Here is a 13,383-nt window from a genome sequence, read left to right as displayed (position 1 = left end):
TATATTTGCAAAAATGATGAAAATTTACCCGGGACACGAATGACGTGTGTAATAAAGGATTGGAAAATAACATACTAAAGATTTTAAGCTTTCAGAGAAATAAATTTCTCTTCTTGTTTAAAATTTAAATTTTTTATTATAAAAATTACTAAAAATGTAAATAAATTTTCTTTTTCAATATATGTTTAACGATTCGGAAAATAAAGAGGGATCAAATAGATCTATACATACAATACAAAAGTTAACGCTGTACAATTATCGCGTGTGCTTTTCTTAATGCCAACATATACGTTTTAAGCTGCGCATTTGCTACTAACATACTCAATAGCTATACTTATGAAAGATGCATTGTGGAAGATAAGCACTTCATGGAGAGAGTAGGAAGTAGTTGCTGCGAATGCAAGGAAGAAGACCAAGAGAAGCTTCTAGGAAGGCAAAGTCAGACGAAAATCGTAATTGTTCGTTGTGTTAACTCAACGTTAAAATGGTTCTCAGTTATTAATATCACTGTGAAATGGCGCTAATCTCGCTTATAAGACAGTCACGAGTATGTTCACGTAGGCGACGTAAATACTTTCCTAGAATATACGGTAATTTTAATCGTAAGGATAGTTATTAGCACCCTTAGGTTTAATAATGGCATACAATGCGTTTCAGAAGAATCAAAATGTCATTGCTATCAAATTTTAACTGTTGTGAGACTTCTTAATGCATATCTGTCTATTTTAACACAGTTTTTAAAATAAAATTTATTATATTAATCATAATATTGAATATTGATTATTTAAATGCGACGTTTTTAGAAATTCATTAATACATAATTTATAAAGGGCATAGTGGAATAAATATGGTAAAATGCCCTCACGGCTTTTTAAGTTAACTTTTTTTTCTAAGATAACTTAAATAAAAAGATATTTACATATCTAATTTTAGATTTTTATATGAAGACTTGATCAAGTTAGAAAAAACAGTTCTTTTTATAATTTTCCGATTTCAACTTCCCTGGAAAAAATTTCCTCGTCAGTACCACGAATATCACGATATTGACCAGCGCCACGATAGCCACTGCTTTGCCACGCCATAATTCTCCTCTTTAAAAAAATTTGACATAGTCCATAAAAAACTTAGTCTTGCGTCTGATATGGACCTGATATGGAAATAGCTTAGCATTCGCAATAAAATTTATTAAATAGTTTATCCTCAGACTCGCGCCTCACATGAAAATATAACCATAACGCTTGTTCGCATCGTAATGTTTCGTGGCTATGACAGATTTTCCAACCTGAATAGTCGTAAACTTTAATGATGATCTGCTAGATTCCTTTGTTTTATGCAAATTACATTAAATAAATCTTTCATTGATTTTTGAAATGGCAGTAGCGAAACTGAATTATTATTCTTTTTTTTCTTCTTTTTGTCAAATCTTCATTTTTATACGAAAAATTAATAAAATTAGGCTTACTTGATTTTTCATAAAACAAAGTAATTTGGCAGAAAAAAGCGCCCTCCCTGAGATATTAAGCTACGATTACACTTTGAATTTAGTCCGCGATCTGTATGATGAGCGTCCTTATTTAACAGATAGATTAAACAAAGACGCTTATTATATAAATTAAACCAGGCTATTAATCTTACGACTATTCAGATTAGAAAATCTATCAGCTATCCTAGTATTGGGTACCGTGTCGCAGCCGAGGACAATCGCTTCTCGACGGAAAAAACAGTAACAAGGATGCTGGGGAAGAAAAACATTAGAACACAAACAGAAATAGCACAAACACGGCCACATTTATGCTCAAAAATAACATGCAACACTTAGGCTTGATTGTATCAATGTTACTTTGATTTTAAGTGAGGCTTAAAACTCTTCTGTCTCTGTCTCTTTTTGACTTTAAAACGAGACAGATAGAGTTTAATTGCTTTTTGTTTTCTTGCTTTTTTTTGCTTAAAATTTAAAATTTAAATTTTCTTGCTTAAAGTTAAAGTAAGCAATTGAGCCTTAGATCGCAACGAGATAAGACGCGTCAGCCACTTCTGCGATCGAACCATGGTAGAAAGAATATAAGATAAAACATTGCGCATAATGGCGATAGCAATACTGGAAATAACCAATCAAATGTTCCCCAATATGCACTTTCCTATGTATAAGCACTGGTTATACTGGAACAGCCAATCAAATGTTACCCAAATTCACTCTTCTATTGCACATCCATGGGAATACTTCACCTTATATTCTTTCCACCATGAGTTCCGAACAATCTTTCGAAACTGAGGACAATTGTTTTGTTATTATTATTTCCTAAGTTAATAAATACCAACATATTATTTCATTTCTATGTAATTTCCTCAAATATTAATAATATTAAAATGTCAGCAGAGGTATAAAATTAAAAATAGTACAATAGGATATATGAGTAACAATGACGCAATTATAAGCGTATGATTATCTCATTGTCAGTGTAAATGTAAATGTAAATAGGCTGCATCGTTCTAGGAATCGTAGGTATCATAGATTCAAATCTTGGCGGTGCTATGCGTTTTTCAATAATTAATTGTAGTTAATAAGACAGAATAAGTATGCGGAACAGTAAATAATAAATTGAACTGAAAAATAAAAATAATAATAAAAATTTTTTTTTTTTGTTAAAATATAACTGTAATTTTTTTTCAAAAAGTAACGGTTTATTACATAAAAAAATTGTTTTCATTTAAGAAAATTTTTTTATTACATATAAAAAATATATTCCTTTCATTTACAAAAAGAATTGCAAAACCAGATTGTGCGTTACCTCAAAAAATGCGTTATCGTTACTTTTTGAAAAAAAAACTTACCATTACTTACCGTTACCAACTTTAAAAACGTGTTATCGTTACCGTTAATTAAAAAATAATAATTCGTTACTTTTTTTTATAATGCTGAAGTAACTTATTAAATTTTTAAATTACATTAGCTGATAATTAATTTAATGTTAAATGTGAAATCAATATTAAAATTTGAAACTCTCTACTAACTAGTTTGTATGTAGAGTAAGTTATAATAGTAAGGCCTACTATTATGTACACCCATTGTTAGCTCGATGCGCTTACCATTCTCACTCCCCACGGTCCGCGCGCTGAGCTAGTAGACCGGGCGGACGCGCATATTCGGTAATCTTTAGAGATTAATATCTCATTAATTGCGAAAATTGTAAAATGGTAGAGGATTTTTCATCTCAGTTTAGTCCGCTCCACGAATTTTGTCAGAAAAATTATCAGATATCCTGTATATGTAATGCGAATTATATATTTTCAATTAGACATGACAATGTCTATTAGAATACTACAGCATAAGATATTAAGTATAAAATATTTTTTAAAAAATTAAGAATAAATTATATAAAATAAGAAAATAATAGGATACTAAAGTAATGATAAAAGTAATGGCTAAATTCGTTACTGTTACTATAAAAATGTAATGACGTTATCATTACCGTTACAGATGGAAAATAACGCGTTACTTCCCAATCCTGTGCAAAACTATAAAAACTATTTTTTTAAATTTTAATAAAAAGGAACAAAAAACTTCTTTAAATCAAATCGATGTTAATCCTATTATTAATTCTTAATGTATACGCTAGGCTAGTCGCCTGACAGCGCCAGGACCTATATTCTGTAACTATTTTACACATCTACCGACAGTTGTCGTTGCGCAGCTTTTTCATCATATAAAATATCTGCGCAACCGACAACTGTTGATAGGCATGTAAAACAACAGAATCACACCCCCAAGTCAGTTCGTTGGTGATGCCATGTCAGTTGCTCGCTGGCGCCACTAGACAAAACGTTGCTAGCGAAGCGCTTACAAATTTATCATGCTAGTTCCTGATATGGTAGCATGATAGCCATACAAGAGCCATACTAGTTCCTTATTTAAATTTCTACTAAAGAGTTAATAAAAAATTAAATAAAATTTTTAAAAAATTTTGAAAAATTAATTATACGTAGATATCAATTTTTGGTATAATTTGGAGGATATTTTTTTATTCTTTTTTTGGTGCAAATTTCGATTTTAAAGAAATGAAAATAGCTTTTAAATATAATATTGTTTTCACTCTGATTACGTTGATCTATCGTCTTAAAAAAAATTGTATGTGAACCTCTGTTGAGTTTGTCTGTGAACTAACTTTCTACAAGATATATATTTTTTTATCTTTTTCAAAAGATGACCCATTGAATAAAATTAAATTTACATTTTATCATTAATTTTTTGAAAAAACAATGAGATATAATCCGTTTTTATCAGCTTTCTAATGTTTTATTTATCTAAAAAATTCCATAAACATAAGGTTTTTATTCTACAAATTACTGGATTAAAAGATAGTTATTTTTATTCAATTGATATATATATTCATTTTGACAAATGTTGGTATTTAGTCCTATTCGTTATTGTTATTAATTACTAGATAAACTTCTTCTGAACAGATTAGTTAGAATTTCGGCAGGTCTTATTATTTTTTATAGATATTGAACATAAGATAAATAACATATCACAATAGCAATATGAGAACAACATCCAACTGTCTACCTTAGGGCAATCACATAGTATCAACAAAAATTCTAACTAATTTTACTACAGAAGAAGTTTATCCAGTAATTAATGATGAGAATTAAATATCGCCGTTTGTCAAAATGAATATAAATGTTAATTGAATCAAAATAATTGCTTTCCATCTCAATGATTTGTAAAATAAAAACTTTATGTTAGGAATTATTAAAAATGATTTATCATTAACTTTCAACTTGTGATTAGCAAAATATTTCAATATGGTTAACAATCATAGACAAAAAAGCCGAAACAATAATACTTTAATCTACAAAAAGTAATGATCAACATATTAAACATAAACATTATAGACGTTTCGATCGGATCATTATCAATGTTATCAAAATTGAAATTATAACATAAAATCGTTGTGCAGTACGTTATAAGAAAAATATAAAATTAAACAATAATTATATTAGGACTCTCGAATTTTAAACAATATAAAAAGGTCAATATAGTAGACTAATGAGAGTCAGCAACGATAAACGGTGCAATTATTTAATGAACAATCAATCAGACATTGGATTGATGTCTTCTTTATTTTGAACGTTTCGACTCTTTTTGGAGTTCTCCTCAACAAAATTCTCTTCATCCAATATCTGATTATTGATTGTTCACTAAATAATTGTACCGTTTATCGTTGCTGACTCTCATTAGCCTACTATATTTATCTCTTTGTATTGTTTATAAAATTAAAAAAATACATAAAATTATTATATCATATTCAAAAATCTATGTGTTTTGTGGTTTATAATCGACAAATGTGTACATGTTTGATTATATGACGGAAATTTTAATCATCCAATAATTATTGAGTGTCCTACTGGATGGATTCCGATCTTTGTATGAATATAAGTTCTCAATAAATACCCAGACACCAACGTCCATTGGACTTGCATGAATGTTTTCAAAAATGTACATTATTTAACGCACAAAATATATTCACATTTGGACATTTTAAAAATGTTCATCTCATGCAAAAAATTTTCTAAATCTACTCGCGACGTGTTGTTTTCGCTGACTTGACAAGTAAAAATTTTTTTAAGATCGCACGAAGAGTTTCACTTTTGTTAGTATGTACGGACGTCTTTTTGAATATGGACGTCCCTAAGACATCTGCGCTGTGTTGAAAATTTTCAACGACAAAAATTCTACTCAGATAATTAAACGTACGATATTCCACGATACTCTCACAAAATATCACTATACTGTTACTATATATGATAACTGATATTGTGAAAGTATAGCATATGATTTCTTAATCTGAAAATAATCCTAATAACATTAACATTAAATATTAGACAGTAATTGACTGGAAGTTCAGTTGAACTGTACAAATTTCTATCAGGACATATTGAACAGATGTAATTATACATCCATGATTATATAATATAATATTCGTAGATCATCGAAGTGCGTATTTCCATACGATTTCAGAAGTCAAGTATAGTGATGACGCTGATGCAACCGGATGGAGTGATCACTTCGAAACATTATGAAATTAGTTCCCGAATTCAGGGAAAAACGTTTTTTTTTTAATCATAATTTTATAATGTGTATTCTGGAATAAGATATTAATCAATAATAATACTCATATAAAAATCATTTTGTTTTGATTGTGATCTAAAATTTGTTTAATATATTGATTTGGTTTTTGTCCAGTTTTAGTCCTAAAATGGATGTTTCTAAGAAGTCCAAAATGATAACACTGTTTTTAAAATATTTTTTAAATATTTTTAAAATATCCATGACTCTAATCTCGATGTTTACAATATGTCCAAAACATCCAAAATGTACGTTTTTAAAACGTTACTGTGTTGTTTGAATATGAATCCAAAATACAAATTTAGATGCAAAAAAGTCAAATAGTAAAAACGCAGTCAAATCCACTAAAAAAAAAAACAGTAATGCGATATATGTATCAAAAGACATTGTAACATAAAATGATGATGAAAAAAGAAATAACTTCAATATGGAATTTTATTGATGAATAAAACATTAGAAAGCTGATAAAAACGATATATGTCACTCATTTAAAAAAAAAATTAACGAGAAAATGTAATTTAATTTTTTTCAATGTGGACTACTTTTTAAAAAAATCTAAAAAAAAATATATTTTTGTATGAAATTGAACAGAGGTTCTCAGAGAGATGTGCAATTTTTTTTAAAGTGGTGAGTCAACGTAATCGGGGTGAAAAAATGTTTAAAAGTATTTTCATCTTTTAGAATCGAAATTCACACCAAAAAAGAATTTAAAAAAATATTCTCATTGATATCTAGGTGTAATTGATTTTTCAGAATTTTTTCAGAATTTTATTTGATTTTTTTATTAACAAGGGGAACACCAGATGACTGGATTTTGATGCGCTTTTTACAGGCTGTTCTTGAGTGAAAAAAAAAATGATATGTGTCTGACCATTTCAGCCATTGGCCCACAGTTTCAAAGAAATCGATTTTTTAAATAATTATTGTAATAATTTGAAAAACGTATTGGAAGTACAAATTAGTTCAGTCCGTTTTTTGTGCATTTATTTCAAAACAAAATGAATGAACAGATCAATTAAAGTATTGTCCATCGCTGCCTACTACTTTTTCCTATCTCTCAGGCAATTTTCGAATTCCATCTCGAAAAAATGATTCGTCTTTGAAGGCGATCCAATTTTGGAGCCAATTTTCGATTTCTGTGAAAGAAGTGAACCGATGACTTGCTGTATCCTTCGGAACAACCAGTAATTAGAAGGAGCAATGTTCGGAGAATACAGCGGTAAAACATCCCATTTGAGCGTTTCCAAATATTTTTTTACGACTTTAGCAACATGAGGCGTTGTCATGAAGAATAACTTTATTATGTCTTTGTTCCGGCCGTTTTTCTCGCAATGCACGGCTCAAACGAATCAATTGTAGCCGATACCGATTGCCCATAATGGAATCGCCAGGTTTGATCTCATAGTAAACAAGACCCTTTTGATCCTAGCAGATACAAAGCATGATCTTCGAACCATGAATGTTCGGTCGTGGTGTTGATGTTGAGATCGATTGCAACGATTGATCGAGCTTAGCGTAGTATTTTTTCTTCTTGTCATAGAATATCCACTTCTCATCTCCAGTCACAATCCTGCAAAAAATTTTTCTCTGTTGTCTTTGAATCAGCTGTTCGCAAGTGAAAAATCGCCTTTTAACATCTCTCAGTTTCAGTTCATAAGGCACCCAATTTCTTTGTTTTTGAATCATTCCCATGGCTCTCAATCGTACAGAAACGGCTTGTTGAGTTATCAATTCTGCAAGTTCCTCTTGCGTTTCATTCTGATCTTCTTCGAGTATGCCTCTAATTCTTTGTCTTCGAATTTTTTTGGCTGTCCAGAGCGAGGCTTGTCTTCAAATCTCCAGCCTTGAAACGTCGAAACCCCCCCCTCTACATGATTTATCAGTTGGAGCACCATAAACTTCGACAAGCATTCGATAGGCTTCAGCCGCACTTTTCTTCCAATTAAGCAGAAAATCAAAACTTCCCGCAAATGCTGCGTGGTTAACACACAAAATTCATTCACAAACATTTCAAACACAGTAAAAATCAAGGTTTTTATATGAATCTCAAAGCTATATAAACTGAATATTATTAGCAGATGTTTAATCCCTCTGAAATCGCTAAAATCAACTGTCAGTTTGAACCATTTACAACAGCTGGAGCCATCTTTAAGGAAACGGACCGAACTAATTTGTACTCCCAATACTGTATATATAAAAATACTGTATATATAAAAATATCAGTATTTTTATTTTTATTTTAACTTAATGTTATTAGTTTTTATTACTTTTTGATTGTAATGAAATTTCATGAAATTACATATTAGTATTACAGATAATTAAACTTATTTTACACTTATTTATGGAATATTTATTATTATCATCGTTATCGTCGTCATTGTTGCTATTCACATGAACGCATAAATGAGATTGTAAAACTGTTACAGTTTCTGATGAAATTAAAAATTATGATAGAAGTTATGATTAAGAACAAGTAAGTCATCTGTTTGTAATTTTTTTGTAATTAACATTAATCGATTTATTAATAAAAATAGAAAACTAATCATATTCTGTAGACATACATTGTATATGGTATGAATCATAAAAACAAGAAAAATATAAAAAATATAAATATTTATTGTAAACATCTTACAAATGTATTTTTGTTGCATACACAACTTTTTCTAATATCTGGCGGAAAACAGATTTGATTGACATAATGGAAATAGCTTCTTTCAGGAATCAATTTTGATGAGAACCAAATGTTTCATTCTAAAATGAAATTCTAAAATTCATTCGTAAGATGTTCACGCTGCAATAAATATTTGTTTTTCTTGTTTTTATGATTTATATCATGACGTATAATATACGTCTACAAAACACGATTAATTTTTTTCTATTATTATTAATAAATCAATTAATATTAATTAAAAAAAGATTATAAACATAACTTACTTGTTCCTAATCATAATTTCCAATTTCTAATTTCATCAGAAACTGTAACAGTTTTCATTACAATCTTATTTATACGTTCATGTGAATAGCAACAATGATGACGATAACGATGATAATAATAAATAAGTGTTTAATTATCTGTAATACTAATATGTAATTTCATGAAATTTCATTACAATCAAAAAATAATTAAAACTAATAACATTAAGTTAAAATAAAAATAAAAATACTGACATTTTCATTTATTCAGTTATTATAATACGTTATTAATTATTTAAAAAATCAATTTCTTCGAAACTATGGGCCAATGAAATGACCGTATCGTTTTTTTTTTTCGCTCAAAGACAGCCGCATAAAAATTCCCGTCCCCGTCACCTGATGTTCCCCTTGTAAGTTAAAATCTGAAAATTGTAAAAAAAAATTATTTTTTTTTATTCTAACTTGATCACATCTCCATGTAAAATTTGATATAAATGTCTTTTTATATAAGTTGTCCTAATAAAAGTCAACTTAAAAAATCGTGGAGATATTTTCACCATACTTATTCCGCTATGCCCTTTTCGAATATTAAATCAAATAATTTAATAAAATTAAATCGGTAATTTTTTCCGTAATTCGACTCTTTATTTGAAATTTATAAAATCGATTGATTAGTTAGTAACTAAAATAATAGTTTACATAATTTTATATAATAAAATAAGAAAATGCTTCTTTTATTAAGAACTGTATTCTTTGATAGTGTGAATATTAATTGTATTGTTCAATCATGTTATTACGATTAAGACTGTACTTACCAATTGTGATATTCCTTAAATAATCGTACATAGTTACGTAAGAGATTCGCTACTCGACAGTCTTTCTAAAATTCCGTCATTCATAATTGGATGAGGAAGTATACGTAAATGAGATAGGAAGCAGAATTGAAAATGTACCTGAGGAAAACAGAAAAACAGAAAAAATGAAAACTCATAGTTAGAGAAGGGGAATCTTTCAGTAATGATAGTTCATTCTACGATGAAGATTTTAATCGCGTTGAATGTGGGCATCGTGTATTGGTAAAAGATGAGTAACGAGCTATAATGAGCGATTCTTGTCTATTGAATGCGTTAAATCGATTTAAATTACACATTCTACGTAGATCAGAGAGAAAAGAGAATAAATTCGAGAACATGATTGTACGTTCAAAGCATAGCATACATATTTCTAAATCAAAATGATAAGCAGATTTGCCGGATTTAAGATTATAAATGTATATAAATATTTTTCTTGCAAAAAAGGTAGAATTTATAAAAAGATGAATAAGATAATATAGTTGTACTTGTGCAAATAAAATTTAAAATAAAAAAAGATTACTTCATCTTTAATTCTATTTACACGATATGACGATTTCATAATGATGAAAAGATTATAAAATTAAATCAAAAACACTTCTCGTAAAATAAACTTTATTTTAAATCAAATTTGTATAGCCAAAAAAAATTTTAATTTAAATCGTAAAAATCATAAACAAAATTTTAATTTTCATAATTTGAAACTTGGATGTGAGAATTATACATAAATTTTTAATTTACACAATAACAATTGCTTATTTCTGTTAAGTCCAATTACATCAACATTACTTTGATTTTAAGCGAGACTTAAAATTCTCTCTCTCTCCTCTCTCTCTCTCTCTCTCTCTCTCTCTCTCTCTCTCCCTCTCTCTCTCTCTCTCTTTCTCTTAGCTTTAAAACACAAGAAAGAGAGTTTTAATTGCTTAAAGCTAAAATAACATTGGCGCAATCGGATCTTAATATTTGTATAGAGTCTAACATCTATTAAAGTAAATTTTTAAGACCATTAAAAACTTTAAAGATATATACGATTTTTCTTAATTGCTTATAAATTTTATATTAATTGAAAATTAGTTTACTTACCAAGAAGAGACATCGGTTTATATTTTAAAAGTAACCACATTCATCCTTATAATTAACTCAAAATCGAACAACTAATATATCAATATTATCTAAACAAAAATTTTGGATTATGAATAATAATGAAAATATGCTCTTCTTATTTTTATCTTAATCAATACAGCCTTGAATGACTACATATTAATTACTTTAACACATTCCGTGCCGTGGTCTACCCTGGAAATGTCCATTCAAATCATATGATATTTTGACTATAAAAAGAGATGTATGTATAAATTCTTGATATACATAGATAATTATGATATATGATAAAGTATTGGAACATTACTAGGCTTTCTTTTGTATAATAATCATTATTATAATCTTTTTAATGATTATAAAATACATGTGGTTATTTAACAAATATTACAAACAATAATAAAGTATTTATTAAGACCGTATGTAACCGTATGTGAATACACAAGAAAGAAGAGTTTAAAATCTATAACGGTCGAAGCAGGATCTTAGATGCTTAAATAATTTCTGTGTGAATTAATACATATATTAGGTGTACAACTTTGCTTCCGCCGTTTTCCTATAGATGGCTTTAGTGGTAAGTGATGGTTGAAATAAATAGATCATAGACGTCATACAATAAACTTGGGCATCTGTCAACATAACCTCATAGAAACATTAGTCGATTTGTGTCTGCATCATAAAGTTATTCTCGATTGAAAATGTCAGTTTACGAACCAAATTCTCGTCATTTGCGGGAGGTTTTAATTTTTTGCTTCAATATGAAGAAATCTGCGGCTGAGGCTCATCGAATGCTCTCAAATACTTATGGTGAGGCCGCTATTAGTGAAAGAACGTGTTGTGAGTGGTTTCAACGCTTCAAGAACGGTGATTTTGACGTCCAAGTTCATGCTCTGTATTTGGTGGGACCAGCTCGGCGTAGTATATTATGAACAGTTAAAATCAACTGAAACAATCACAGGCGATCGGTATCGAACGCAATTGATGCGTTTGAGCCGAGCATTGAAAGACAAACGGCCGCAATACAACGAGAGACACGATAAAGTGATTTTGCAGCATAACAATGCTCGACCCCATGTTGCAAAAGTGGTCAAGACATACTTGGAAACGTTGAAATGGGAAGTCCTACCCCACCCGCCGTATTCTCCAGACGTTGCTCTCTCTGACTATCACTTGGTTCGATCAATGACACACGGCCTGGCTGACCAGCACTTCCGGTCTTATGAAGAAGTAAAAAATTGGATCGATTCGAGGATAGCCTCAAAAGATGACCAGTTTTTTCGACGCGGGATTCGTACGTTACCCGAAAGATAGGAGAAAGTAGTGACCAGCGATGGACAATACTTTGAATCATAAATGTATAACCAGTTTTTTACAATAAAGCCTCGAATTTCGGAAAAAAACGGCGGAAGCAAAGTTGTACACCTAATATAATACTTAGTCAATTGAACTGCGCGCCGAATTGATTTTTTGGATTTATAAAACGCAATCAAACTGTAATATTACAAATTAAATTAACAAACAATTTAATAATTTGATGCTCAATCAGGCATCCCGTTAGAAAGACGTTAATGCGTTGAAAAACTGTAAATAAATTTATTGCGAAAAATATTACTTTGGTCGGGAGTCGAACTCGGATCTCTTAATCCTAAAGTCTGAGCGAGCGTCTTCAGTCTTTAGATTAATGAGACTCTATTATAAATATTACAAATATAAACAAAAGATGTAGATGATCTACACGGATGATGTGGTGGTCAAATCATTTAAATTGGCATGATTTGGAAACGTATTAATATCACATTTATCCAATTATCACAAAATTTTATACAAAATTCGAACTTCTGTGACGGTCTCTATTTATTAAATAAAATATAAAGTTTGCAATATAAAAAAGATAGTGGTCAATAACCGAGCAATGATGAATGTTTTAATAAAGAAAAATAATACAATTTATTCTTAAAAGAAAATATAAAAGAAAATTAATAAAACTATTTTGATTCTACTTATTATAAGTCTTCATTAGTTTGATAAAAATACATCGATTTATAATAAAAGAATAATATAACTTTGCTGTCTTCTTAGTTGAAAAAGTTTTAAGATAAATTAAAACAGCATAATTCATAATTAATAAAAAAACAATATCAGTGTCAAAGGATAAAAATAAAGATAATTTAAAAAGCTATGTCAATTGTTAAATATATTCGAAGTAACTAAATATAAACATAACAATATTCACCATATTAAAGCTTTTTTTCGCAGTTTTTGAAATTTCAAAAGCCAGTTTTATAATGAATTTATTGGTTAGAGGCGAGAAAGTTAAATTCGTGATTTTAAGATATCCAATGAATTATTAAAAAAGTTGAGTCATAAAGTTAAATTTAAATTTAAATCGGGTGT

This window comes from Atta colombica, unplaced genomic scaffold (assembly GCF_001594045.1).
Source record: "Atta colombica isolate Treedump-2 unplaced genomic scaffold, Acol1.0 scaffold54, whole genome shotgun sequence".
In the NCBI taxonomy this organism is placed as follows: domain Eukaryota; kingdom Metazoa; phylum Arthropoda; class Insecta; order Hymenoptera; family Formicidae; genus Atta; species Atta colombica.
Note: the sequence above shows the minus strand (reverse complement) of the source record.